The sequence below is a fragment of the Canis lupus genome, chromosome 3, assembly GCF_011100685.1.
Source record: "Canis lupus familiaris isolate Mischka breed German Shepherd chromosome 3, alternate assembly UU_Cfam_GSD_1.0, whole genome shotgun sequence".
Classification (NCBI taxonomy): Eukaryota; Metazoa; Chordata; class Mammalia; order Carnivora; family Canidae; genus Canis; species Canis lupus.
In genome coordinates this window covers 74,236,796-74,264,758 of record NC_049224.1, presented here as the reverse complement: position 1 = coordinate 74,264,758, position 27,963 = coordinate 74,236,796, and the positions used below count along the sequence as shown (strand labels likewise).

Sequence of the window (27,963 nt, the reverse complement as noted above, 5' to 3'; positions counted from 1 at the left end):
TTATTTATTTATTTATTTATTTATTTATTTATTTATTTATTTATTTATGAGAGACAGAGAGAGAGAGTCAGAGACACAGGCAGAGGAAGAAGCAGGCTTCTAGTGGGGAAGTAGTCCCTATGCAGGACTAGATCCTGGGACCCCGGGATCATGCCCTGAGTCAAAGGCAGATGCTCAACCAGTGAGCCACCCAGGTGTCCCAAGCTAGGCAGATTTTTAAACTTTACTTATATAAGTATAATGTGGGCAGATAAAAGTTAGAAAACAGAAACGAGTATACAAAAGAAAGTAAAAATACAGCCATATAGGATCACGTCAAAATGCATTCAATCAATTCTCTATTATTGGGCATTTGTGTTTTTTCTATTCTTTAACACGAATGCTTTAATGTACACCTCTATATGTATTGCTGTGCACACATCTCTCATTATTTTCTCATGAAAAACTCTTGGAAGTGGGATTTCTCAGTTGGACAGTATTCAGATGTTTAAAATCAGAATTGAAGCAATAGCCAAATTCAAAGTCACTTTAAATTCTTTTTTTAAGATGCTTACAACACTTTCAAACTTAGAAAGCATCCAAAAATTGATAGTAAACAGTCTTTATTTCCATATCAAAGTCAATAATAATATTGCATATATACCATTTCAAGACTCTGACATTTCTTAAAACCTCACCAAATACTAACAGACAGCAATACCATATGGTTATAGACACTTGTCAAAGAGCAAGGCTGTTTCCCATTGTAATACAACAAATATGTTAACTGACTGTTGCATTTCTGGATTTAAAATACTGAACAGAAAACCAATCACACCAAACATATATAATATTTGTATACATACGCAATTGCATTACACACAACAGCAGAAGGATTCTGGACGGAAACATTTGTTTCTTTGTTGGCTATGCACAAAGTGATAATCTCTCTGGGTCTTAGTTCTGAGGTGAAATACACAAGAGCCAGGATTTCCAGATTTTTTTATTTAGTAGACCAATTAAACTAAAAAAAAAACCCTACAAGCACATAATTCATAAATAACCTTAAAATGGAGGGAGAGAAAAAAAAATGGAGGGAGACATAATTTCTGAATAAGAAAGCATCATTTAAACCAAATGTATCTAACCTGATTTTTTTTTTAAATCTGCTCTATTGCTCATATTTTTCTCATTTTGCCTTTCTCATTTTGCCTATGACAAGTTGTACTAGTTCACAGACTCTTTTTTCTTAGTTAATTTATTTATTTTAGAGAGACAGAGAAAGCACAAATGGGAGGGGCAGGGAGAGGGAGAGAGAATCTCAAGCCGAATCTGCACTTAGCGCAGAGCCCTATTCGGGACTGGATCTCAGGGCCCTGAGCCAAACCAAGAGTTAGAGGCTTAACCAACGGTACCACCCAGGCGCCCCTAGTTCACAGATTTTTGATCGAAGATAACTCCTCTAGATAACTCTTAAGTCTTTTCCAGTTCTAAAGTGCTGTGATTTTGTGGATTTAAATTTTAAATTTGCTCTATGTAAAAAAGTAATTTGTGAGGAATTTTAAAATTTGATCTCCCATATTTCTTTGAGGCTGCCAATGAGTGGATTCCGGAAAGGGGATACGAACATTGGACGATCCAATAGGGACTTGGTAAGGGTCTCCAGTAGCCAGCCATTGGGATGTGCAATGGGCATACAGTGACACAAAACACAGCTTCTGCCTTCAGGAAGGTTCTTGCCTAGAGGGAAACAAGATACTAAAACAAAGAGGCAGTAGGGTACAATAAATGACATAATATAGGGGACATGGAGCATTTAGGAGCAGCACCCTACCCAGACCAGGGTGCAGCTGGCTAGTGGGCTGGATCTACTGGAGGAGGTGATGAGTAAACTGAGTCTCAAAGAATAGAATGAATGTTAGGCAGCTGAGGATGTCTTTAGAGGCAAGTGAGCAATCTGGGCACAATTAATGTGCAACAATAATCACAGAGAATCCTCGGAATCCAAATCCTAGAGGGTTCTAGTGAGGGCAGAGGCATCCAGTTGGAGGATCACTGAAGACACTGTAGGGGAAGGCAAGTGGCCCAATTTAGGAAAACCTGCAGTGCTACATTAAAGAGTTTAGACTTTGTTTGTTTTAACATTTTAAAATCATTTATTTGAGAGAGAGCAAGCATGAGTGAGGAAAGGGCAGAGGGACAAGCCGACTCCCTACTGAGTGCAGAGCCGGGTGCTGGGCTCCATACAGGGCTCGATCTCAGGATCCTAGGATCATGACCTGAGCCAAGGCAGACACTTAACCAACTGAGCCACCCAGGCACCCCAACGAGTTTAGACTTGATCCCCAACACATGGGACATCACTGAAATATTTTAACCAGGGGAGGACACTGGGGTACATCTCCACTTTGCTTTTTCTCCCATCTCAAATTCTAAAATTAGAGCTGTACAGTTGAAAAGAAACTTGGGGGGAGAATTCTTATGCTACCTTTATTTTTTTTTTTAAAGAATGAAGATGAGATAGTATAGGCTTGTTAAAACAAATTCAAACAGTATAGAAGTGCACAAAATAAAAGAGGAAAATTTCAAGACTTCCCTCCCTCATCCCCTCAATCAAATCCTACTCCCCAGGGTTAAATCACTATTTTGAATTTCAGGTACATCCATGTATTTATTTTCTAAATATGTAAAAAGGCGTTTATAAATAACAGATATTTTTGTAAGTTCTTTAATAGAGAATGTATTGTGCTACCTATATATTGGCCTGCAATATGCCTTTATCGCTTACTATATTGTCAGTGCAAATCGACCTCATTCTTTTGGACAGCATAGTATTCCACGATGTGGTCTGGGTATGTCCCAAAGGTATTTAACCATTGCCCTCAGGGTGATCATTTAGGTAGTTCCCAATTTTCTAGTCATTGTTGCGGTGAACATCCTAGATTATTTCCACAGGTATGCGTGTTTTCCTAAAAGATAGTTTCTTAGGATGGAATTACTAGGTTGCAGGATCTAGGCACTTACAATTTTGAAAGGTACTGCCTTGTTGCTCTCTCAAAAGCTGTTTTGTGCACATCCTGAGTATACAAGAGTGCACATTTCCTCCCACAACAGCCAAGCTGTTGGTTTTCTGTTCAGTTCAAGCTGGGTATTATCAAGTTTTTGAATCATTACCAATCTGATCAATAAAAGATGTTATCTCATGAGGCACCTGGGTGGCTCAGTGGGTTACATGTCAGACTCTTGATTCAGCCCATGTGTTGATCTCAGTGTCCTGAGCTCAAGTCCCGCATTGGGTTCCACACTGGGCATGGAGCCTACTTAAAAAATAAAAAATAAAAAGATGTTATCTTTGCATTGGCTCAATTGATTTTTGGTGAGTTTGACATCTTTCATATATTTATTGGCTAAATATATTTATTTTTGTCTACAAATTGCCATTTTACAAACCCTGCAGGTCAAAGATTCTTAGTCTGGGGTCCCAGGGCTCCAGATACATGATATGGCATTTTCTGTGTGTATTGGCTGCACACTATTCTCAGGAGAAGGCCCAAGGAACATTAAGAATCACTGATCTTTTTTCTTTTTAAGATTTTATTAATTTATTCATGAGAGACACAGAGAGAGGCAGAGACATAGGCAGAGAGAGAAGCAGGCTCACAGTAGGGAGCCTGATGTGAGACTCGATCCCAGGCCCCCAGGATCATGCCCTGAGCCAAAGGCAGACACTCAACCACTGAGCCACCCAGGCATCCCAAGAACTACTGATCTTAAACTGCAGGCTAAGAGGAAGATGTGGAAAGAAAGAAGCAGGGCTAGAAGGAAAGATAAGAAAGGAGTGAGGGCCGGGCTCTGTGATTGGGTACGTGCATGTACACACAACCACATGTGCTGCTTTTATTATCTTCCTGTGATCTGTACCAGGCCCTCCAGGTAGGATCCCTTATTTGCATCCCCTGAAGACCCAGCAGCCATCCAGGGGCTACTAGATCATCATGGATTGGGCAGTTCACTTCTTACTAATATTCATATACATATCACAAAGAATTCTGACAATTCAAGATGCATCTTTGTTATATTTTGGTTCATAGAAACAAACAAAAACCTCATACATACAGGGGCACCTGGGTGGCTCAGTTGGTTGAGCATTTGACTCTTGATTTCAGCTTAGATCATGATCTTGGGTGGTGAGATTGAGACCAGTGATGGGCTCTGCTTTGAGTGGGGAGTCTGCTAGAAATTCTCTCTCCCGTTCTGCCTCTCCCAGTACTCTCTCTCTCTCTTTTAAATAAAAATAAAATCTTTAAAAAAAAAACTTTATACATACAAGCTGTCACCGATTTATCCGAAACTAAAGAAAAGCATTCACCTCAATTTTATGTCCTGTCCTCACGATTTCTCTAACCTACCCAGAGCTTTGAGCTCTGCACACCCTCCTATCTGACACCCCCATAGCTGCTCTGTGAGACTCCTTAATCCCATATCTGCACTGAAGCCTGAGCTATCTTTTCATTTCAACATCCCCCAGTTGATGCCCCTCTCAGGGTTCCCCTTTGCTCTTGGGCTAAAGGTCCAACCCCTTAACACCTGTGCTCACCTAGAGCTACCTGGCCAGACCCCGCCCACCTCTTCTGTTCAGCTAAGCTTCTCCTCCCCACTGGCTCAGCCACACCAGACACTCAGGTATTCTCTCTCCCACTCAGCGACCTTTGCAACTCTGTTTCTTCTACTTGAATGCTCCTTCTCCCACCCCTCTTTCACTGAGTTCACTTCTACACAGCTTAAAAATCACTTCCCTGACCTCCCAGCCCAAGTCATGTGCTATGATTTCAAGCTTTCAAAGCATCTTGTACTTTTTTTTCCTTAGAAGTTATCCCAGATTTGCAATCACATAGCTCATTTCATGTCTCTTCCACGCTGGCAGGTCAGCACTACGAAGATAGAAAAGAGGATCTGTTTTGTTCTCTGAAATCCAAGTGCTCAAAACAGGGCTGGAGGGGAGCAAGTGATCAATACACACTGTTGGAGGGAGGAAGGAAAAGGATGTGATTAGAAATGGTGCCTCGTAGGCTTATATTTTCCTCTACATTTTCTTTCAGGTATGAGCACTTACAAATTATGTCTGGATACAGAAATTTGCTCTTTCAAGTCATTCCCATTATTTACCAGGAACTTACTGTGAATGGACTAAGCACTTTTCCAGGAGCTGGGGGGGGGGGGGGGGGGGGAAGGGGGCAGGGGACACCACAGTGAACAAAATAAATGAATCCTGCCTTTAGCTTACATTATAGGAGGACCAAGCAGGTGGTAACACATACCAGATAAGTAAATGATACAGCATATTTAGAAACTATAAGGTGCTGTGAGAAAATTCAAGCAGGGTAAGATGGATAGGACAGTTAGGTTGGGGAGACCAAAATAGAGAGGGTGTGAGTACTCTCAAGAAGTTTAAAATAAATTTGGGAAACACCAAGGAAGCAGATGGGGCTGCACATCAGCTCCCGAACTGCATCCTCCTTGTGAGAGAGCCACATGGTGCAGCCTGGAGGCTGGTTTGCAGTAGCTCCTCTGGTGCCCTGATACTTCGACATCTTCCTCAAGAACTTCATACACTTCAGTGTTAGTCTTTTCCATAGAACCCTCCCTATTTCTTTTGCAAACTTGGTGGATATTTCTTCCAGGTTCCTGTGATCTTTCATCTCTGTACTTTATCACTCATCTCCCTGTCCTGAAACAATCTATCTTCAGGTGCCTCTGGCCACCAGAACACAGGAATTCCTCAAGGGCAGGGACCAGGTCCCAGCATCCAGGATTTGATCATTTCCAGCCTGTGATAAAATAGGAAATGCTCAAAGTATTTGATGAAGGAGTGGATAAAAGAATAGATAATGAATGAATGAATGAATGAATGAATGAATGAAGAGAAACAGAATAAGTGTACCTATGGGAATTAGAACCTCTTCAGTTCTCCAAAACTTCATACTTGTGTATGCTTATCTTCACACTTCTGGATCCCAGGAATGTTGTAATGGCCAGACAAGACATTCTTTAGAAGGAATTAAAATACTTGCATAGGGTTTCATTAGTGGGTCACAAAATTGATTTAATAGATCCTGGAAAGCATCTTTACCATTAACTAGAATAGATTAAAAAAAAAAAAAAAAGAATGCATCAAGGTTTTATCACATGTGGCTGTTTCCCCAGGACAGGCCCAGTTTATTCTTGGTGGATCAGCAGAGTTATTATTTTCAAAAGCAATAGTTTTCCTAATTTTTACAATAAATTAGGTGATCACTTTCACTATACATATGTATGTATAATGGTCCTACTGGTTTATGATTACTGTGGACACTGATCAAAAAAGATCCAAAAAGCCTTTTCTGGAGAGGTTCGAACATCTGAGACTCTAAAGACGCATCACAAACGAGAGAAGGTGAGGGAGAAGCAGAAGGAAGAGAAGAATACTGAAGTTCACCTTGATACCTTCCTCATCCTCACAGGATCATGGGTCGTCAGAGGCAGAACCATTTCATTTTGCAAAACTGAGAACTAAAGCTCCCAGGGCTCAAATACCCTGCCAAAGTTCATATGCCATCAAGTCTTAATGCCAGCGTTGAATTCTAGGTCAACACAGGCGGGGGGGGGGGGGGCGGGGGGGGGTGGGTTGGGGGGTAAAAAATAAAAGGAATTTTGTTCTACACATAGGAAAGGGAAAGTTGGGGATGTTTTTGTTTTTGTTTTTTTCCCACTTCTTGCAGACCACAACATGTGTAACCACATAAAAATTTAGGAGGGAATGATAGAGTACATTTTCCATGCTAGTATTGTAAGTTTTATAATTTAATACACATACTTTTAGAAGTATTTTGCATTTGGAACTACTTAATATTTTGACTCAGATGAAAGTTCTTAATCATGGACTGAAAAAGTGAATAAATGTTTAGGAGTGATGAAATAAGCCTTATAGGCAAAAGCACAGAAAATAAGCAGTTCTTTGTAGAGTGGTGCATTAGCAAAGAATGCAGGACCTGGAGACAGATAATACAGGTCTAGATCTTAATAGCTATGGGACTGTGGATAGGTTGTTTCTCTCTGCTTCAGTTTACTCATTTATAAAATGCTACAATAGTACCTCCCTCATAGAATTCTCGTACAGATTAAACAAGAGAATCCACATATAGCTCTGAGCATGCTTCCTGGAATGTGGTAAATGATCAGAAATATCAGCTGCTATAAGGATAAAAATCAAGACTATTGAAGCTAATAATGCTCCCTTTTTACTTTTTACTTCCCATTGGCATACACCCCCACCTTCAAAGGCCTTCTTCTAGATTTTCTGACATTTCTGAAATAACCTGCCACCATGATATACTGTTTCTTTTAGAGATTGCTAGACTTGATTTGCTAGTATTTGGCTAAGGATTTCTGTGTCTACGTTCATGGGTCATATTGGTCTCACATTATTTCTCTTTTTTTCTCTCTTGTAACATGGCCTCATGAAATGAATTGGAAAGTATTCTATCCTCCCATTTCCTGAAAGAGTTTCTGAAACGTTGATATGTTTCTTAAATATTTGATAGAATTCACAAGTGAAATCTGGACCTAAAGTTCTCTTTGTGGGAAATTTTTAAATTTACATATTTAATTTATTTACGAGATATAGGGCTTATTCAGGGTTTCTACTTCTTTAGTCATATTTGGCAAATTTGTATCTTCTAAGTAATTAGCCCCATTTATCTAAGTTGTTGCATTTATTGACAACAAAATATTCATAATATTCATTTATTATCCTTGTAATGGTAGTATCAGTAGTGTGTCACTGATATTATTTGTGTCTTCTCTCTTTTTTCTCTTAATGCATCTAGCTAGGGGTTTATAAATTTTGTTGAAATTTTCCAACTACCTTTTGGTTTCAATTATTTTCTCTATTACTTCTGTTTTGTGTCACTGATTTCTACTTTTCTTTGTTATTTTCTCCCTTCTATTATTTTTAGATTTAATTCATTCTTTTCTTGCTTTTTAAGGTAGAATATGAAGTCATTGATTTTAGATCTTTCTGGCTTTCTAATATTAAAATTTAATGCTATACATTGCCTTTAAGACATTGTTTTAACTGCACCTCGTAAATTTTGATTTGTGTTTTCATTTTCATTCAGTTCAAAATATTTTTTAAATTCCCTTATGATTTCTTCCTTGGCTCATGTGTTGTTTAGAAATGTGTTATATAATTCCTAAATATTTGGAAGTTTCCCAAATAGCTGTTATTGATTTCTAATTTAACTTCACTATGGTCAGATGACAAACCGTATGATTTCAATACTTTTACATTTGTTAGAACTTGTTTATGACCAGCATATGGCCTTTCTTGATTGACGTTCTAGGTGAACTTTTAAAAAAATGTATATTTTGCTATTGTTGGTTATTCTATGAATACCCATTAGGTACAGTTGATTGATGGTATCATTCAAGTCTTCAACATTCCTTGCTGATTTTGTCTTCTTTCTTTATTGATTGTAAGTGAGAAGTGTTGAATACTCCAACTGTAACTGCAGATTTTAAAATTTCCTTTCAGTTCTGTCAGGTTGGGTTTGTTCTTTTAATTTCACATATACTTTTATCTAACCCTCACAAAATACTCATGATATATGTGTGATTATTTTTATTTTACAAGGGAGGAAACTTTCGCTCATAGATTAAATGATTTCCCCAATTCCATACAACTAATTCACTTCAGAGAATTTAAGTGATTCCCAGAATCCTGACTCATTCTGTCAAGTTTTGCTTCATGTATTTTGAAGCTCTATTACATTTAGGATTGTCATGTCTCCCCAATAAATTGAATTCTTTATCATTATTCCTAGTATATTCCTTTTTATGGTGTATGCTTTATCTGATATTAATATAGCCACTCCGGTTTTCTTATAATTTATGTTTGCATAAATTATATTTTTTCCCTCCTTTTAGTTTTAATTTATCCTGCCTATATATTTAAAGTGGTTTGCTCCTACACAGCATATAAGAGAATTTTACTTTTTTATCTTGTCTGGCAATCTTTGACTCCAACTGGAGTCTTTAGATCATTTACATCTAATATAATTATCAATATGGTTGAGTTTAACTCTACAATTTATTATTAGTTTTCATTTTGTATCATCTCTTTTTGTTATTTTTTCTTCTTTTCCTGCTTCTTTTGAGTTAATTGGTACTGCTTAGTTTTCCATTTTATCTATTGGTGAGATATATTTTAATTTATTTTTTATTTTAGTGATTCCTCAACACTTCATAATACCTATCTTAACTCATAATTTACACTCAAATAGTATTATACCACTTCATGTAGAACATAAAATCCTTAACCCTATAGATTTCCACTGCTTCATTCTGTCCTTCAAGCTATTGTCATATATATTGCTTCTATGCATTCGATAAATCTTAAAAATACATTGTTCTTCTTTTTGTTTTATATAGTCGATTAACTTTTAAAGAAAATTTAAAATGATGAGACAAATCTTTTCTATTTGTCCACATACTTATCATTTCTGGTATTCCAAGTTGCTATTTGCTGTCATTTTTGCTTTTGCCTGAATAATTTTGTTTAACATTTCTTTTAGTATAGATATGCTGGCAACAAAGTTCCTCAAGAAAGTTCCTCAAGTTTTGTTTGTCTGATAATGTTTTTATTTCACCTTTGGGTTTTTTTTTGTTGTTGTTGTTCTACTTTGTTTTTAAGATTTATTTATTTTAGAGAGAGAGAGCATGTGCACATGTGAGCAGGGGAAGGGCACAGAGAGAGGGAGAGCTTGCTGAGTGCAGAGTGGGACTGGGGTTCAATCTCATGACTCTGAGGATCATGACCTGAGCTGAAACCAAGAGTCAGACACTCAACGGATGGACCATCGGTGCTCCTAAGCCCCTTATCAACCAATTATTTTTTCAGTCTTTTTTCTCTGTGTGGTTCATCTTGGATTAATTTAATTGCTATGCTCACAGGTTTACTAATGTTTTCTTCTGCAGTACGTAATACGATATTAATCTTATCCACTGAAATCTTTAGTTCAGATATTGCAGGGTTTTTTTTTTTTTATCTCTAGAAGTCTGAGTTGGTTCTTTTTTATATCCTTTATTTTTCTTCTGATTATTGTTTTGTTTTCCTTTAAATAATTATACATAATAAAATCTGTCTTAACATTGTGTCTGCTAATTCCATTATTTTGTCATTTCTAGGTCTGTTTCTCTTAACTTATTCTTCTTCTTGTATTTTTTTCTTGCCTTTAAGCATGTCGAGTTATTTATTTATTTATTTATTTATTTATTTATTTATTTATTACTTGCTGGTGACGTTGCTATTGTTCCATTATTAAGTGTCTGTATTTTGTTGTCCTCCTTTCAAGAGCATTGGGCTTTGTTTTGGCAGGCAGTGAAGTTCATTGTCCCATCAGGTTGATTCCTTCAAAATCTGTTTTTAAGCTTTACTAGAGACCGGTGAGACCTGTGCTATCCACTATGGTAGTTAGTCACTAGCTATATGTGGCTATTAAAATGTGACTAATCTGAATTAAGATGTGCTATAAGTATAAAAACACAACAGATTTTTGAAGACTTAGTGTGAGAAAAAGAACACAAACTTCCTCATTAACAATTTAATACTGATTACATGTCAAATTGATAATATTTTGGATATGTAGGGTTAAATAAAGTATGTTACTAATTTTGCCTACTCCTTTTTCCTTTTTACTGTGGTTACCAGACATTTAAAACTACATATGTGGCTTGCATTATATTTCTATTGGACAGTGCTGGTCTAGAGCAGAGGTCAACAAACTACAGCTCACAGGCTGACCACTTGGTTTTTGTTAATAAAGTTTTTTTTTTAATTTTTATTTATTTATGATAGTCACACAGGGAGAGAGACAGAGAGGCAGAGACACAGGCAGAGGGAGAAGCAGGCTCCATGCACCAGGAGCCCAACGTGGGATTTGATCCCAGGTCTCCAGGGTTGCGCCCTGGGCCAAAGGCAGGCACCAAACCACTGTGCCACCCAGGGATCCCTGTTAATAAAGTTTTATTGAAACACAGCCATACCCATTCACTTATGTATTTTCTACGGCTGCTTTCACACTACAATGGCAGAACTGACTAGTCGTGGTGAAGACCATATGACCCACAAGCCAAAAATAATTATGATTTGTAAATTTAAGAAAAATTTCCAACCATTGGCCCAGAGGATCTCACTCAAAGGATAGTTCAGACGTATTACTAACATATGATACTTTAGAGACTCCACTGAATGTTCTAAGAATGAACAAGGACTCTCCCCTTTGGCTAACCAAATGTTCTCCCAGTTCATGTGTGCCCTGAGATTTATTTAGCTTACAACTTTGTGGAGTGTCTTTTCTGTCCAAACTTGTGGAATGTCATTCTATATAATTGTGTCCTGGTATTCAGGACAAGACTCAAGGGATTCCTATACATATTTCTGGAGCAATTTTTTCATATAGCCCCCTCCTTCCCAGAATTTTCCCACTACTTTTAGCCATCTCAGCCTCCTCAAACTCTAGCCTCCATCTTACCAACTCAATAAGGCTGCCAGAATCTGTTTGGGTCCCTCTTTCCTGAGTCCACAGTCTAGAAATTACTTCCAGGCAGAAAGCCAGGGGAATTACCGAGCTCACTTGTTTGTTTCTCTTCTTTCAGTAATCATAGTCCTAGGCAGACTATTGTCCAATGTCTGAAAACCATTGTTTCATATTTTATCCAGCTTTCTAATTATTTATGGTGGGCATTTAAGTCTGGTCCTTGTTACTCCATCGTGCCTTGAAAGAGAAATCCCCTATACTTATCTTTTGATAGGTGGAACTTTCTAGATAGTGCACTCTGAGTCTTCAGACTTCCCAAAGAAGGTTTGTTGGATTTGACTGACTTGTGTGGAGATAGAGAGGTAAGTGTATGTTTGCCTAAATAGTTGATGATACACTATATTATTGCTGACTTGGATTTTTTTATGTCCTGGTTTTGACAGAAAAGACAGAAATGACTTTATAGAAGAAGCTGAAAGCAGGCTAATCCTGGGCTGTGCATTTCTGAATTCGTTTGTGATTTATATCAGAGGTACATCAAACATATTAGCAGGCCTATAAAGTATGTGCCTTGCCTCTTAAAAGCATATGAAAAGTTTAAGAAGTGATTACTATTAGCTCCAGATGCTATATTAAGATCTATTCATCTCTAGGAGTTTATAGTTAAAGGGAAGAAATTATCCCAAATATAGACAGATGATAGATAAAGGTAGGGAGGGAGAGAAGAAGGGAAAGAAAGAGATTCCAAAAATGTTCATTTTTTTATATTAGTGGTATTTCTGTGTTAAGGGATGGAAACACCAAGTAGTTGACAAAATAAACAAACAAATGAAACCTAATTAATTTTCTTACACTTGAATATAAAAATTTCAGAAAAATGTGATGAAAGAATGCATTTGTTGAAAACAGGATGAGAAATGATAGCTTAGCCCAAGGGAAGGGAAGTGACTGGTCTGGGAAAGGCATAACAATGAATATGTGAATCAAAAATAGCTTCAAGAATGAGAAAGTTAGGGGTGCCTGGGTGGTTCACTCTGTTAAGCATCCAACTCTTGATTTTGGTTCAGGTCATGATCTGGGGTCATGAGATTGAGCCCTGCTTCCAGCTATGGGCTCAATGGGGAGTCCACTTGAGATTCTCTCTCCCTCTCCCTTTGCCCCACCCCCCCTCAAATAAATAAATAAAGCTTAGAAAAAGAATCAGAAGGTTAAAGCAGTCAAAGGAGAAAAAAGAAGAGAGTGAAGATGAAAAAGAAAAGGATTCAGGGCACAATAGTGCCAGGCTCATAGCTGATGCTCCATGATGAATGGATGGATGGATAGATATAATAGAAAAGAATAAATGTGATGGTCGAGGGCAAGAATTTGATCTTGCTGTGGACAAAGAAGGAATCTAATGATGATAGAGGGAATTCTAGTGATGGGTTTTGTAGGATGGCAATTTATAACTACTTTACATGCAAATAAGTTTTCTTCTAGCTAACTTGTGCTCAAAACCTCAGATCAAAGGTCACTCATTTCCTTAAAGAAGTCTTCTCTGATCACTAAATTAACACATCTGGTTTTTTTCCCTCTCATGGCACCCTATGTTTTCCCTCTATAATACCAATCAAGTTTATAAACAAGTGTCTTATGGTATTTGTGTAACATCTGTGTTTCCACGACTCTGTAGGCCCCATGAGGGAAAAAATTATGTTATGCCTTTGTTGCTAACCATTGTGTCCTCAGGACCCAGCATAAAGCCTGGTACATAGTAAGCTCTCAAAAGTTACTGATTTATTTATTTATTTATTAAATGCACAAATAAGTGCATGAATCCATGAGTCAATGAGGTTGGACCATGGGGACATGCAGAACTGTGAGGTCTATGTGGCCTCGGGAAGACTGAAGCCTATTCATCCAACGAGTGGGTGTAGTGCAATATAAAATGCCCCGGAATTAGAGTCAGAAAGTCTGAATTTAACATCTGCCTCTGCTATTTACTCGCCGTGTTAACTAGGGCAAGATAATTTATCCAAACTTCTGTTTTCTGATCTCTTAAATGAGCATAATATACCTCACATGGTTCTTACGAAGACTGAATGAAGAAAATTTCAGAACTTTGCAAAGGTTTTCTTTCCAGACACCCCCTCGCCCCCCAATCCCAGGCCTCTGAAGGAGAAGGGCAGGTTCGCATCTCTGTTGAACCAAGGCACAACTTAAAACAAAAGCAACTTCTTTGAAATAAGTTTCATCTGGAAAGTTCATGCAAATGTTGCATTTTACACTATAATATATACCTGTATTGTTTCGATATTTAAATTATGTTTTAAATTATTTACTGGTTACCTTAAGTAAAAAAAAAAAAAGTTAAATACTTTTTTCCCATAAAATAATTGAAAAAAATTGATGCTCATAAATGCACCATATTATCCTTTGGTTTTCCATATTTATGAAATGCATGGATTACTGTGAAATTGCCTGCCACATGACATAAAAGTTTGCTGAATCTGAATCTGTCCACCAGAGGAACATCATGATTGAAACAGGCAAAACAGGTAATATGAGAATTCTTTCCATAGGAGCAGTGCTGAGGCAAGCTTCTGGTCTGAAGATGAATCAAAAAGTTCCAGAAGTGACCTGGAACCTTATTTAAACCTAACAAATCCAAAGGAAGTGATCATTGCTATAAAAAATGTAGGATTTACTTAATAGATAGTTGTATATTTACTATAAATAGTTATGGTTATATATAATAATGTGTTATTATGTATAATAGTGTTAATTCATAAAATAATGGATTGTTTACAGAGGAAAAAAAGATACTTAATTATCAAATATTACTTTTATCTTGGGCTTTTTTCTTAGAATCTAATGTAAAAAGAAAAAAAAGACCTTCCCTCTTTACATTCAGAAATTGCTTCTGAATCTGAATTAGCCACAAATATATACCCTACACATTCAGCCATGGCTTAATTTTCATTTCCAAGGCTTTGACTAATGAAAACATTAAGCACAGTGCCACTAAAGCAAACCCCCTCATTTTCCTCATTGTAAAGTCTGGATAACAATACTTACCTCATGGCTGGTTACAGCATTCAGTGCAGTGAGGCACGTGACCATACCTGGTACAGTGCCTGACACACAGCAACCAGGACCACCCCAGTTCTAGACTTCATTCATTGCTCTGTCATCAATGTCCACTTGTTATGGGCTGAATTGTGTCCTTCCCAAGATGCATCTGTTCAAATCCTAACCCCCTAGCACCTCAGAATGGGACTATAGGTTCAGATAGGGTCTTTACAAAGTAATGAAGTTAGAATGAGGATGGGCCCCAATCCAGCATGACCGATATTATTATAAGAGGAAATCTGGAATGCCTACAAGTGTAAAGAGAAGATAACGTGAAGGCACAAGGAGAGACGGACATCCACCAACCAAGGAGACAGGCCCCGGAACAGATCCTTCCCTCGCGGTCCTAACAAGGAACCAGTTTGGCAGAGCCTTGATCTCAGATTTCTAGTCTTCACATCTGTGAGAAAATAAACTTCTGTTGTTTAAGACAGTCTGTGGCAGTCCTAGCAAACTAATATACCACTAGAATACAAGCTCTGTGAGGGCAGAGACTTTTCTTTTTGTTCTATATTGTACCCTGAGTGCCCCCCTAATAAACAATTATTGAAATAGTACATAACTATTCAATTCTTGTACCTGGCACAAGATATTCAGCAAATATTTTAAGACAGAATAAATTATTTTATTTTCCAAATACCAAATCAGGATATTATCTGAGGTAAAACAAGTTATGTAAATGTATTTATGTAAGCGTGTAAAACTTTAAATATTAAATTGCACTTGGCAAATATCTGAATTGAAAAGGGCAAAATGGGGGATCTCCGGGTGGCTCAGCCGTTGGGGATCCCTGGTGGCTCAGCGGTTTAGCGCCACTTTCAGCCCAGGGCGTGATCCTGGAGATCCAGGATCGAGTCCCACGTCAGGCTCCCTGCCTGGAGCCTGCTTCTCCCTCTGCCGGTGTCTGTGCCTCTGTGTGTGTGTGTGTCTCTCATGAATAAATAAATAAAATCTCTTAAAAAAAAAAAAAAAGAAAGAAAGAAGGAAAGAAAAGGGCAAAATGTCATGATTTTCACGCAGGTCTTGGAAAATCCAACTTTGGTAAAGTGTTAATTGTTTGACATCTCTCTTCCTTGGCCTAAATTTAAGCACTGTCCCATGTGCCTCTCACTGATCTTTCCAACCTGTTCTCTGAGTCCACAGGACCCCCTTGCTGGAACCAGAGTGGCCTGTGCATCACTTCTGGGTGCATCATCCTTCTAGGCTCAGCTGCCCTCACAGGAAGTCTTTCCTGACCTTCTGAAGCCAAAGTGATACCACGCTCATTTTGGACTACCTTTCAAAAAATAGATCCTTTACTTCCCATACCGTTAGTTATCTTTGCGTGAAGATATGTGTCTGGTTTCCATTTCGGGCTAAGGTCTCTGAGGACAGGAACCTTGAAAAGTACTTAATCCTACCCCTATCTAAGTAGGGGTCCAGCACATATTGTAAATAGATTTTTAATTAAATCACTGGAAAACAGCAAATGAGCATTTGTGCCCAGCCACAGCCCTGACAGTATGAAGAGCCAGGGAAGGCACTGACAAATCTAAATCTCTTTTGACAACTTGGGTATAAATCCTCCCACAAGTGGGAAATAGAGAATAGTAATGATGTCATTAGTATGGTGCCATGGCCCCCAAAGAGTATAGCATCACCATTGCCCATCAGGGTAATAAATATCCACCATGTCCTATTTTTGAATAATGCCTATTTAAATAATGCTAGGAGTTTCTTTTCCAAGGATTCTTACTCTTCTTTCCTCTGGGAGTTTTTCTGATCGAATAGCCACTTACCTCAGATAACCAAATCAGCAGCAGGATGCGGAAATTCTTTTGATCCCTGCCTCTGTGGGCTCAGCAAACAGCTAGAGTATGTCCAACCACAAGGAAAAGAAATACTGTACAAAATTAATTACTTTTTGTGTTGTTGTTGTCATTGTTTACAGTCAGTGATTTTTTTGGATTCCCCTGATACGAAACATGAGCCAGTCAGTGTAAGGAAGCCTTTTTTCTTGCTCCAAGGCAAAGCCTTTAGGAAAAATGAGTGTGATATTCCTCACATTGCTTTCTGGCCATGTGATCCCATCTTCAAATGACCTTTAAAAATCTTACTATGTTTCTTTTCATTGAATTGGATCCAAGCAATAATGATAAATAAAGATAACTGGAGAAGGAGGGACCTAACGTTACACATAAGCACGGATGTCATCATCTTTGACTATTTTTGTGGACATTTCTTATTTAACCCCCCAGTCTAATTTTCTTTCCATTTTTATGTGATATAAAGAGGATATATTTGAATGGAACTTTTAATTACAATATTTTAAATATAATATTTAATTATAATTTTTTCCCTGAAAAATTAGGCTCTAATAACAAACACTATCTTGAGCAAAGCTTGCATTTTCAGGAATACAATTCAGAGATACTAAAGCAAAATAATATGAATAAGGTATAAAATATAAAAATGCAAATCAATACTCTATAAATCAGAGTATTGGCATTCTTATGTAGATAAATAAGTTCCAATGAGAAACACATTATTTATATGGTCAAGGCAATTCATTGTTGGAATAATATACAACTGTCTGTTAAATATAAAGAGTTGTAACAGGAGCTGTAAAAAGATAAAGCCCCTACCCTAATTAGCTTACAAACAACTTACTGGAGTTCAAGCTATCTAGAAACATAAATTTCACAGGGAAGCTGAAGAGGGAGAATTCTTGAGGATAAAAACAATTTTTAAAACTTTTTTTGTAATGTTTCTTTCTTGGATTCAAAAGGAAAATCTGAATTATACTCATTTAAAAAAACAGTAATACAAGAAATATTTTCTTTAAAATAAGGTAAACAAACTGTGCTTTCCTTCTCTAGTTTTTAGAGACTATGCAACAGGAAGGCTGTTATCTAGACTTAAAACAACATAATCAACAGTGTTATTAGGAGGGCATCAGACATAGCAATCACTGTGTCTGAATTAGATAATGCATCTTCGTCAGGTCATCTGTACCAAATGGTCTAGATTAAATTACCTGGGCTTTTTCTTTTTCCTTTTCTTTTCTTTTCTTTTCTTTTCTTTTCTTTTCTTTTCTTTTCTTTTCTTTTCTTTTCTTTTCCTTTCTTTTCTTTTCTTTCTTTCTTTCTTTCTTTTTTTTTTTTTTTTTTGTAAGGCTCTAAGTGTTGCTTGAAGTACAGAAGAGAGTAAAGGAAAATACTTTCAGAAATGTGCCAAATGTTCTCGTCCAAATGGCGCTACTCATTTGCTAGCACTACCATCTAATCAAAACCAAGTCCCGAAGACTGAATTTTTGGCAAAGTACTTTCAAAGTCACCAGAACAGGGAACATCTTGAGATATCTGAAGGGGAAGAGGACACAGGGGAAGCAAAATAAATAAGATTCTACCTAAATCATCTCTCCTGGGACATGGTAATAAATCCTCATGGAGACCTTTCCTGCCTCCTCCTGAATCTTCTTGGGATCTTCTTTAAGATGCACTGGTCTTCTCAGCACTAAGTGAAAGAAAAAAGAAAGCAAATTGTATTTGAGAAATTTGCCAAATAAGCAAACATGGGAAGGAGAGAAATTTGTGTGCATCTGGGGTGAATCTTAACTTTTCTGACACTACAAAGTATTCAGAGAAAGGAGAATAGGAATATGCCATCATCCATATCTTCTTTTGAGTCTCTATTTTTCTTGACTTCAATATGGAAAAAGAAACTGATTAGATAAATTATTGTGTAGCAAGAGTTGTATTCAATGAGTTCAAAAGTGTTTTCCTCCTTTTTTAAGAAAATGAAGTTTCTCTTTTGTGAAGATGCTATTACTAGGCAGAACTATATATTCATGGTACTGGTGACTTTTTTATGGTGGTATTCTAAAAAAATTTTTTTTGTGTTTCTCTAAACCTGCAAGAATTAAGAGATGCTGGATTCCATAGTGTTTCATAGCTAGAGAGCCATTTGCAACAATACTGAGCAAAATGGAAATATAAGTCTAAATAGTTCATATAAAATCATGGACAGGTTGAAATGTCCTTTAAATTTAATAAGCTATTAAATTTATTATGGGATGCCTGGGTGGCTCAGTGGTTGAGCGTCTGCCTTTGGCTTAGGGCGTGATCCTGGAGTCCTGGGATCGAGTCCCACATCGGGCTCCCTGCATGGAGCCTGCTTCTCCCTCTGCCTGTCTCTGCCTCTCTCTGTGTGTCTCTCATGAATAAATAAATAAAATCTTTTAAACAAATAAAATAAAATTCAATAAGCTAAAGATTGTACCAATGTGACTATAAACACAGTACACATTGTAGATTTTTGTTGTTGTTGTTGTTCTTATCATAACAGACTAATTCTAAATAGGCAAAGCTCACCAAAAAAGATCCCATCCATAAATTCAAAGTTTCCCATGTTTCCTTTAATCCTCTCTACTCTTTCCAATTTTCTGGAAATACAGTGTCCTCCGGTAAGGTAGGGGGAGACACACATTGGAACATGCATGACTTGTATTTTAAAGATATCCACAGGAGAAGAAATCATAAAGCAGCGAATAAAAAGTGAATATGTGGCTTGCCTCTTTTGGTGTTGAGAACACTTATAAAAACAGAAATTTAAAATTAACTAAGTGAGGGGAGAAAAACATGGCTAAAAGCTGAGCGGGGGTGGGGATGGGGCGGGGGACAGAGTCAGGGAGACAAACAGGATGCTGGGAGGTGAGAAATAAGGGTGGGGAGTAGTGGCCAATCTCAAGAGGAACTAACAAAGTCTGTTGCTTATAGTTACCCAGAAAACCCTAAGAACAATAACAGACAAACAAACGTAGCTTTGAAAGAAATCCCAGAGAAGCTAGAACCCCAATAGCTGAGAAGATGCAGTCTCCCCTGGATTAATGGTGCTTTGGGGACCTGAAGGTAGCCTCGCACATGTTCTCGTCCAGCACAACTGCTGACAACTCCCATTTCCCCTGCTGAATCAACAGATCCTGGCGAAAGACCAGGGGGAGAGGGTGAGTGGACCTTGGGCTCCAGGAAGTATGTTTCTATCTTTTGAGAAATGGGAACTTGGGCTCTACTCAGTCCAATTTGCTGGGTTTTCTATTTTTGTTTTTTAGCGTTTACTCTTTGGAGTGGTTTTTAAAGTAAATACATATTATTCTGAGGAAGAATTCCAGTTCCAAGAACCTGCACAGGTCCAGCTATTCAGGCAGCAGTTAAAAAGCTAGAGGCGATGAAAGGAGATGTTCACCCTCTCCCAGGCCCCTTACCTCCTAGAGCCTGTGCCTTCTTAGCCCACCGGGCTTTAAAATTCGCAAGCAACAACCACACCTCTGAGGTCAGGGTGCCTTCAAGGACCCCTCCAGCAAAATTGTGCTTGAGGGCTCACATGTAATCATACACAACGCGCATGTTTCTTTCTTGGCTACTTTTAAAAGCACATTTTTCCCCTCACAAAAGTAATATATGCTCATTAAAGAAAAGAACAAAAAAGTATTCAAAGGCAGAGAAAAAAAAATCACCCTACTCCTATCACTTTGATACGATTTGATTAAAATAAAATATCATTTTAATGTTGTCTCCAGTTAGCAAATCTTTTTGAATTACAAGGGTAATAAAGAACTCTACTGTTCATATGATCCTACCACCTGCTTACTGTTTCTTGCAATGTGTCAGCAAAACTTCTAAAGCATTCGTAAGTGTGGACTGACTACTGGCTTGCCGGCTTGAGAGGCTAAGGAACTAAAGGCTGAAGTCTTGGGCACTTTAGTCTTTGGGGTTTGGAGTACAGGCATCCAGCATACTTGGAATGAGCAGAAGAAAGGTGGCAAGGCCACTTCCCTAGAACATAATTCACACACCCTCTCTTTGCTTGCTTCATTACTCCTGTACCCACCCCAGACTTACGGTAAATGTTCAACCAGAACTTACTCAACTAACTTAAATCCAAGACTTAAATGCTGATAATTTTTCCAAGAGAGGTGAGGGCTGGAAACATAAAGAGCCAGGCTTATTCCAAAACCAGCTGAAAGATGGCAAGTAGTTTATCTCATTTTGTGGGCTCCCTTATTCTTTACTACCTCTGCTTCCCAGCACAGAGGAAATCTAGATAGCCCCCAACTTAGAAATTAGTTACAATTTACATCTTTATATGCGTAGGTCATTGATTTGGAAATTACATTTATTTCCCTTTAAAATAATATAATAATATATTCCCTTTGAAATGATATAATAATATTTACGATCCTTGACAAGTCCCCCCACCCAAAGGGGGTTTTGAACTCTCAATGAAGCAGAAATAATACATTTGCAATAAAAAGTAGAAAATAAAGCTACTGACATATTTATGTTAGTAAAATCACCAATAAGCAACCCCATATTGAATGGTTATTTTTAACTCAAATAATCATGATGCAAGGAAAGCAAATTTAACCATAGAAAAGGAGGCTGTATCTCTACTGGTTGCTATCGTTCACCAGTTTCTTGAAGTCTTCTTCTCATGGACTGAAGATGTGGCCTGAGGGCCTAGGTCTTGCTCTTGACCCTGAGTCCAGCTACAATTTGAATAATTTTAGGCTCCAGGAACCTGCGCAGTACCCTAGTCACTTTTTCCGTTGGTCTCACCACCTCCTCTAGTCTCCCACTCCCACAGGTACACCCTGAGCCTTGTCATCTCTGGCACTGTGACACCTTGAAATGTTAAGGCCACATGTCCCCACTTTCTGACTGCTCATCTCCTAACCTTTCAGGTCGTTCATTATGTTATTCCCAATATGCCCTCTCTACAACCTACTTGAAATGTCCTGGTCACTGATCCTTTGGCTATCTCTTTAGAGCCTCCTTCTATTTTAGCTCTTCAACTTAGATTCCAAGATCCAACAATTTCAATTATTTTTGCACCACTGTCCTTCAATTGCATTGTCTTGCCAAACATAATCCAGAACTGTTTTCATTGCCCACCTGTATTGGAAATGTTGAGAGCTCCTAGAGGGGTGGGATGGGGGAGGGAGATCATACATTTGGTTTCGTATTTATTATTATAACTCTTGGTCACCTACCTCTACCTCAGTACTTCCTGGCAAACTTTAATTGAATGAATGGACAGATTGATGGATCGATGGGTAATATTGGTAGAACTTGTAGAAAAGCCAAAGAGAATCACTGGACTCTTTGTTATGCTTTTGAGATAGACAACCCTTAGTCTAGTGTTTCTAATTTTATCTCAAAACATATGGCTTTGCAATTCTGAGAAAGAAAAAGCTGGAGGCATCAGAATTCCTGAGTTCAAACTATATTACAAAGTTATAACAAACAAAATAGTATGGTTTTGGCATAAAAAGAGACACATAGAGCAATAGAACAGAATTAAGAGCCCAGAAATAAATCCACACATATACGGTCAACTAATATTTGACAAAAAAACTAAGAGTACTGAGTGGGGAAAAGATAATCTCTTGAATAAAAACAATATTAAGAAAACTGGATATTCACATGCAAAAGGATGGAATTGGACCCCTATTTTAACACCACTCACAAAAATTAACTCAAAATGGATTAAAAACTTAAACATAAGACCAAAAACTGTTAAATGACTAGAAAAAAAAACATGGGAGAAAACCTCCTTGACCATGGTCTTGGCAACAGTTTTTTGATATGACACCAATAGCACAAGCAACAAAAGCAAAAATCATCAAATGGGGCTACATCAAACTAGAAAGCTTCTTCACACAGCAAAAGAAACCATCAGCAGAATGAAAAGGCAATCTACACAATGGGAGAACCTATTTGCAAACCACCTACTAATGAAGGGTTAATATCCAAAATGTATTAGGAACTCATATAACTCATTTACAAAACCAACCAACCAACCAACCATCTGATTAAAATGTGGGCAAAGGACTTGACAGGAATAAACATCTCCAAAGAAGACATCCAAATGGCCAAGAGGTATATGGAAAGGTGCTCAACAGCACTCATCATCAGGAAATGCAAATCAAAACCACAATGAGATAGCACCTCACACTTGTTAGAATGGCTTTTGTAAAAGAAAGGAGAGAGGGTGAGGGTGGTGAGGGTGTGAAGAAAAGGGAACTCTTTTGCACTGTTGGTGGGAATGGAAACTGGTATAACCACTATGGGAAACAGTATGGCAGTTCCTCAAAAAGTTTACAGTGGAACTACCGTATGATCCGCAACCTCACTTCTAGGTATGTATCCGAAGGAAATGAAATCACTATCTCAAAGAGATATCTGCAGTCCCATGTTCGCTGCAGCATTATTTACCATAGCCAAGATATTGAAACAACCAAAGTGTCCACTGATGGATAAATGGATAAAGAAAATGTCTCTCTCTCACTCTGTCTCACTGTATATGTGTGTGTATGTGTACATACATCTACTCTCTCTTGCTATATATTTTCCACTCATTAAAAAAAGGAAAAAGGAAATCCTACCTTTTGCAACAACACAGATGGACTTTGAGGTCATCATGCTAAGTGAAATAATTCAGACAAAGACGAATACTGTGTGATCTCACTTATATGTGGAATCTAAGAGCCAAACTCATAGAAACAGGCCATAGAATGGTGGTTTGGGGGGGCAAAGAGGGAAGTGGGAAGATATCAGTCAAAGGGCACAAACTTGCAGCTATAAAAATGAATAAGGTCTAGGGATCCAATGTACAACAAGATAAATATAATTAACAATATTATATTATATACTTGAGAGGTAAGAGGGTAGTTTTATATGTTGTCACCACATACACATACATACACATACAAAATACTAATTATGTGAGGGGATGGAAATGTTAACTGACCTTATTGCGGTTAGTTTGTAATATAGGTATGTCTAACCATCATGTCGTAGACCTTGAACATACATATATGATAGCCAATCATATCTCAATAAAGCTAGCAGGAAAAAAAGAAAAAGAAAAAACCCTATGGTTTTGTTACCCTTTAAGGTAGATGTTATCTGTGTTGGCTCATTAATTTCTTAAGCACATGACACTTTTCTGCCTTCATGACATTGGATCCTCAAATGAAAAGGAGAAACTTCCCTGAGGGAAGGAATGGAAAAGCTCTGGAAGAGAGTGGGATCAGAAGAAGGCATCTCAAGAATATGCACTTGTATAGCCAAAAGGGACCTCCTGAAATGGAACTATCTATGATACAAGCCACGGAAGGGAAAATGGAGGTTTGTGGTGGCTTGTGTCCACTGAGCTCTGACGCAGTTTCAACATAGTTACTATTTAGTTGTCAGCCATTAATCAACAAATACGTTTGGAACACTTTCCGTTTATTAGGCACTGTTGTAGGAACTTGGTGGGAAATACAAGCGAAGGATAGAATGTCCCTGCTCTCATGGAGCCCAGTGGGGAAAGAGGTATCCAAAAAATTAACAAGAACAACTAGACAGAGATTGGAGAAGGGAGGGATATTTTAGGTTGTGTGGTCAAGGAAGTCATCCCAGAAGATGTACTATTTGAACTGGAAACTAATGATGAAAAAAAGAGCTTATCCGTATGGAACTCTGAAACCTTGCTTTCTTCTCATGATTACAAGATGGCTGCCACAGCTTCAACAGTCATGTCCTCATATAACTTCCAAAGCAGGTCTGGGGATTTATCCTTGCAAGAGTTTCCTTTAATTAGGAAAAACAAGCTTCAGCACACTTCCCTTCATGTCCTGCTGGCCAGAACTAGGTCATATATCTGGCAAAAGAGACTGGGGCTGCCACGACTGGTTGGGAGCAACAAGGCTGGGGCCAGGGAGAGGTATCCTTCCCCCAGTACGTGCTGCCCCAAACCTAAACCACACTGGCCTACGGTCCTCAAAGAACAAGAGTAAAGCTGCCACCACAAGGACCGGGCTTGAGATACTTCATTTGTGCGGGATGTCTTGAACACCTGAGTGTATGTGGTCCCTGTGCTAAAACGTTAAGGATAAAAAGGAGACCCGGGCACCACCTTTACCATCTCACTCTACTGCTCAGAGACATTCGGGAAGAACTCCCTCCTCCCTCCCCTTCACTATCTCAAAGGTACACACAGTTCGTGGCCACTGCCACCCGGAAGCTCCCCACTCTTCTCTCATCTCTTTAGTTCTGAATGACTTCTTCCCAATTCATTGCTGACATTTATTCATTTTACACATATTCATTGAACATCCGGGCCACGAGGATACCATTTTGTTTTTAAAAGGACAATGTTTGTGCCCTCACAGAGTTTCTATTTCAGTGCCACTGAAAGAGAGTTACATAATCTACCATAAGAAAGAATTACAAGAGGTGAAGCATGGGTGTTATCAGAGCACCAAAAAGGAGTGCCTCCACTCATCCAAAGGAGGGGTGAGGGGTGGTGGTAAGACAAGATACATTTTGTTGAAGACGTCACTTAAGTCAATAATTAAAGGACGGATAAAATATACAGAAATGAGAATGGAGGTGAGGAGTTGGGGGAGAAGGCAAGGATGCTAACTAAGCCCATTTAGGAACATTAGCATATGCAAAGGGCCACAGGTGGGGAGAATGAGCTGGAGGGAAAAAAGTTCATTGTTGCTGCAGGGAGGAGTGAGGTGGGGGGTAACAGGAAGAGATGAGTCTATAAAGATAGACGGAGGCCAGGTCAGCACAGGTAGTAAACTCTTGGTCTTCTTCTGGAGGGAATGTAATGAGGACATTGACACATTTTAGGCTTGTATTTTAGAGGAAATATTCTTATTCCTTTGCTCCAATCCCTTTCCCACACTTCAACCCTGCTACCAGCAGGATGACCAACAAGACCCTGTGGCTATGGGCTGGACCAGGAGAGTGGTCAAGGAGGAGGGCCAAGATTCTGTGAAGGACAGGGCTCTGACCTGCTAGGGGAAGGGAGGAGTCAAGGATGACCTCAGGCATTTCTGCTCTGGGTACCTGGACAGATGGCTGTTGGTCTCCTTCACTGATCCTTCATTCTTGTACAAGTTGTGTTTCAGCGGTCCTCCACAGGGCAGTGAATGCAGTGTGTTCATTAATTAAGCTTTTTTATGACTTTTCTCCTCCTTCCCCCACCTTTGATATTGAAGCCACTCCCTACTTATCTCGGATCACACTTTTCTCAGACCTATTTCACGTTTCTCCTTTGGGTCCACACCCACATGAACAAGGTAAAGAACACGGTTAATGTACTTTAGGTTTTCACCACTGTGGCCTCTGAGCAAAGCCTGGAGTTTTGGAGCAGGTGCTGCGAGCCACACATCCAAATGCAAAAATGATTGCATCAGTCATCACTAATACTACGGTCTTTCAGCTAATACAAAGCTAAGCCATCCAATCAGACATTTGATGTCAGTGATCAATGAACTGCAATTAGTAATTGACACGAATCCAACTTATTTTCCAGGATCTGTCCTTTACTCATTAATAGAAATTTCTCGGGGCATCTAGGTGGCTCAGAGCATCTCCCTTTGGCTCAGGTGGTGATGCAGGGGCCCTGGGATGGAGTCCTGCAACAGGGCTCCCTGCAGGGAGCCTGCTTCTCCCTCTGCCTGCGCCTCTGACTCTCTCTCTCTGTCTCTCATGAATAAATAAATAAAATCTTCAAAAAATAGAATAAACTTCTCATCCCTTTAAAGAGTCATCTTGGGGACCAGCCCGATGGCACAAGAACCAGTGTCAGTTCTGGGTGTTCTCCACGTGGTCTTTTATGTTATGTGCCTTTTTTATACCGTGCAATTCCACTACTTGAGGTTACGGGGTACTAATTCTTCAATACTGCGCAGCTCCCGGATGGGGCTCGGTATAGACCATACCTCTACGTACCTCTACGTTTCAAGCAGCACCATGCCTGGGTGAAGCATCAAAGTGAGAAGAGTGAACCGAAAGGGCCTTTAAGACATCTTGAAGCAATAACAAGCCATACGCTGAAGCGGGGCGTTTTTAAACATCACGCAGGACTAAAACAATTGAGCCAATTTGTCCTTTGTTCTTTTTATTGCACCCTTTATGACATTAATACTGTTTAAGAGGGATTCAGAAAGCGTGCAACTCGGGGGCTGAGCCCCAGCGAGTCCTGCGGGGGCCGGGCGGGGCCGGCGAGCGCGTGTCCGCCGCCCCGCACGGAGCTCGCCCGCGCTCGGTCCCCGGCCGCGCCCCCGGCTGGCCCCGAGCTCTGCCTCCCGCCGGGGAGGGACGCTCCGAAGTTTGGCCAAGTTTGCAGGCAGGCCCGGCTGAGCGGATGCCGCGGCTACCGGGTCCGGCTCGCCCCGGCGGCAGGCCCGGCCGGCGCGGAGTTTGCCTCCGGGGCCGCCCCTCCGCGCCCCGCGCCCCGGGCACAAGGCCGGAGCGCCCGGACCGTGCGTCGGATGACCTTGGGGACTCGGGGCCGCTTCAGGGCTGCCGTCCTCGCCGCCTGCCGGTCCCCGCCCCGGGTCCCCGCTCCTCCACCGGCGGCGCCTTTCCCTGCTTTTTCTTTAAGAGAGTTGCACGCACTCGGCCTCGGCCCGGGAGGGGCCGCGCTGGCCGCGGGGCCCGGCCCTTCCCGCCGCGCCCGGGGCCGCCCTTCCCGCCGGAGCCGGCTGATTGATGGCCCGGCCGCCGCCCCCCGCCCCCCGCCCCGCGGGCCCGCGCGCCCGGCTGTGTGTTTTGGAAGCGGCGCAGCGGGCTGCAGCCCCGTGACGCCCGGAGCGGGCAGCGCCGCCCTTCCTTCCCCCCGGGCTGGGGCGGCGGCGCGGCGGCGGGTCCCGCGCGGGCGGGGCGCGGGGGGCGCGGGGCGCGGCGCGGGGCGGGGCGGGGGCGCCGGGGCGGGGGCGGGGGCGGGGGCGCGGGGCGGGGGCGGGGGCGGGGGCCGCGCCGCGCACGCCCAGCCCCTCGGCCGAGCCGCGCCTCGCCGGACAGGTTGGGCCGGCGGGGCGGCGCCCGGCTCCGGGGAATAATGAGTGTCTGTGAGGCCGGCCCCGGGTGACTGGGCGGGGCGGGGCGGAGGCGGCGCGGGAGGCGGGGGCGGCGGGGGAAGGGCGCAGGGCGGGGTGCGTGTTTGCGCGAGTGACTCGGCCGACCCCTCCGGCGGCAGCCTCCACCCAAGTGGGTGGGGACCCGCCCAGCCCGGGCGGCCGCGGCGGCTCCCTCTCCCCTCCCTGACCCTCCCACCCCGGGTCCCAGCCTCTACTTACCCCGCCAGCCCCGGGAGGCTCGCAGAGCGAGCGGCGCCGGCGTCATGTGACTGCCCGGAGTTGGTGCCAGGAGCCAGAGGGGAGCCAGGAGCGGAGCCGCGCGGAGCCGGGGCCCGAGCCGGAGCCCGAGCCGGAGCCCGAGCCGGAGCGCAGCGCGAGCGCCCGCCGCACGCG

The 27,963-nt window shown here is 40.6% G+C and overlaps 1 long non-coding RNA gene across 4 annotated transcripts; it reads right to left on the bottom strand.

Moving 5' to 3' along the window:
• Positions 1 to 585: 585 nt before the first annotated feature.
• On the bottom strand, positions 586 to 27,938 carry LOC106558641. Of its 4 annotated transcripts, none has more exons than XR_005357297.1 (5): positions 27,790 to 27,938; positions 16,445 to 18,161; positions 14,919 to 15,066; positions 5,921 to 6,115; positions 586 to 4,998 (listed from the first exon to the last, which is right to left on the bottom strand). It is a non-coding gene; the product is annotated as an uncharacterized LOC106558641 (long non-coding RNA). The 4 variants fall into 4 exon arrangements; XR_005357298.1 differs by having other exon boundaries at positions 14,973 to 15,066; XR_005357299.1 differs by lacking the exon at positions 27,790 to 27,938 and adding an exon at positions 26,441 to 26,728.
• Between the last annotated feature and the right edge of the window lie 25 nt (positions 27,939 to 27,963).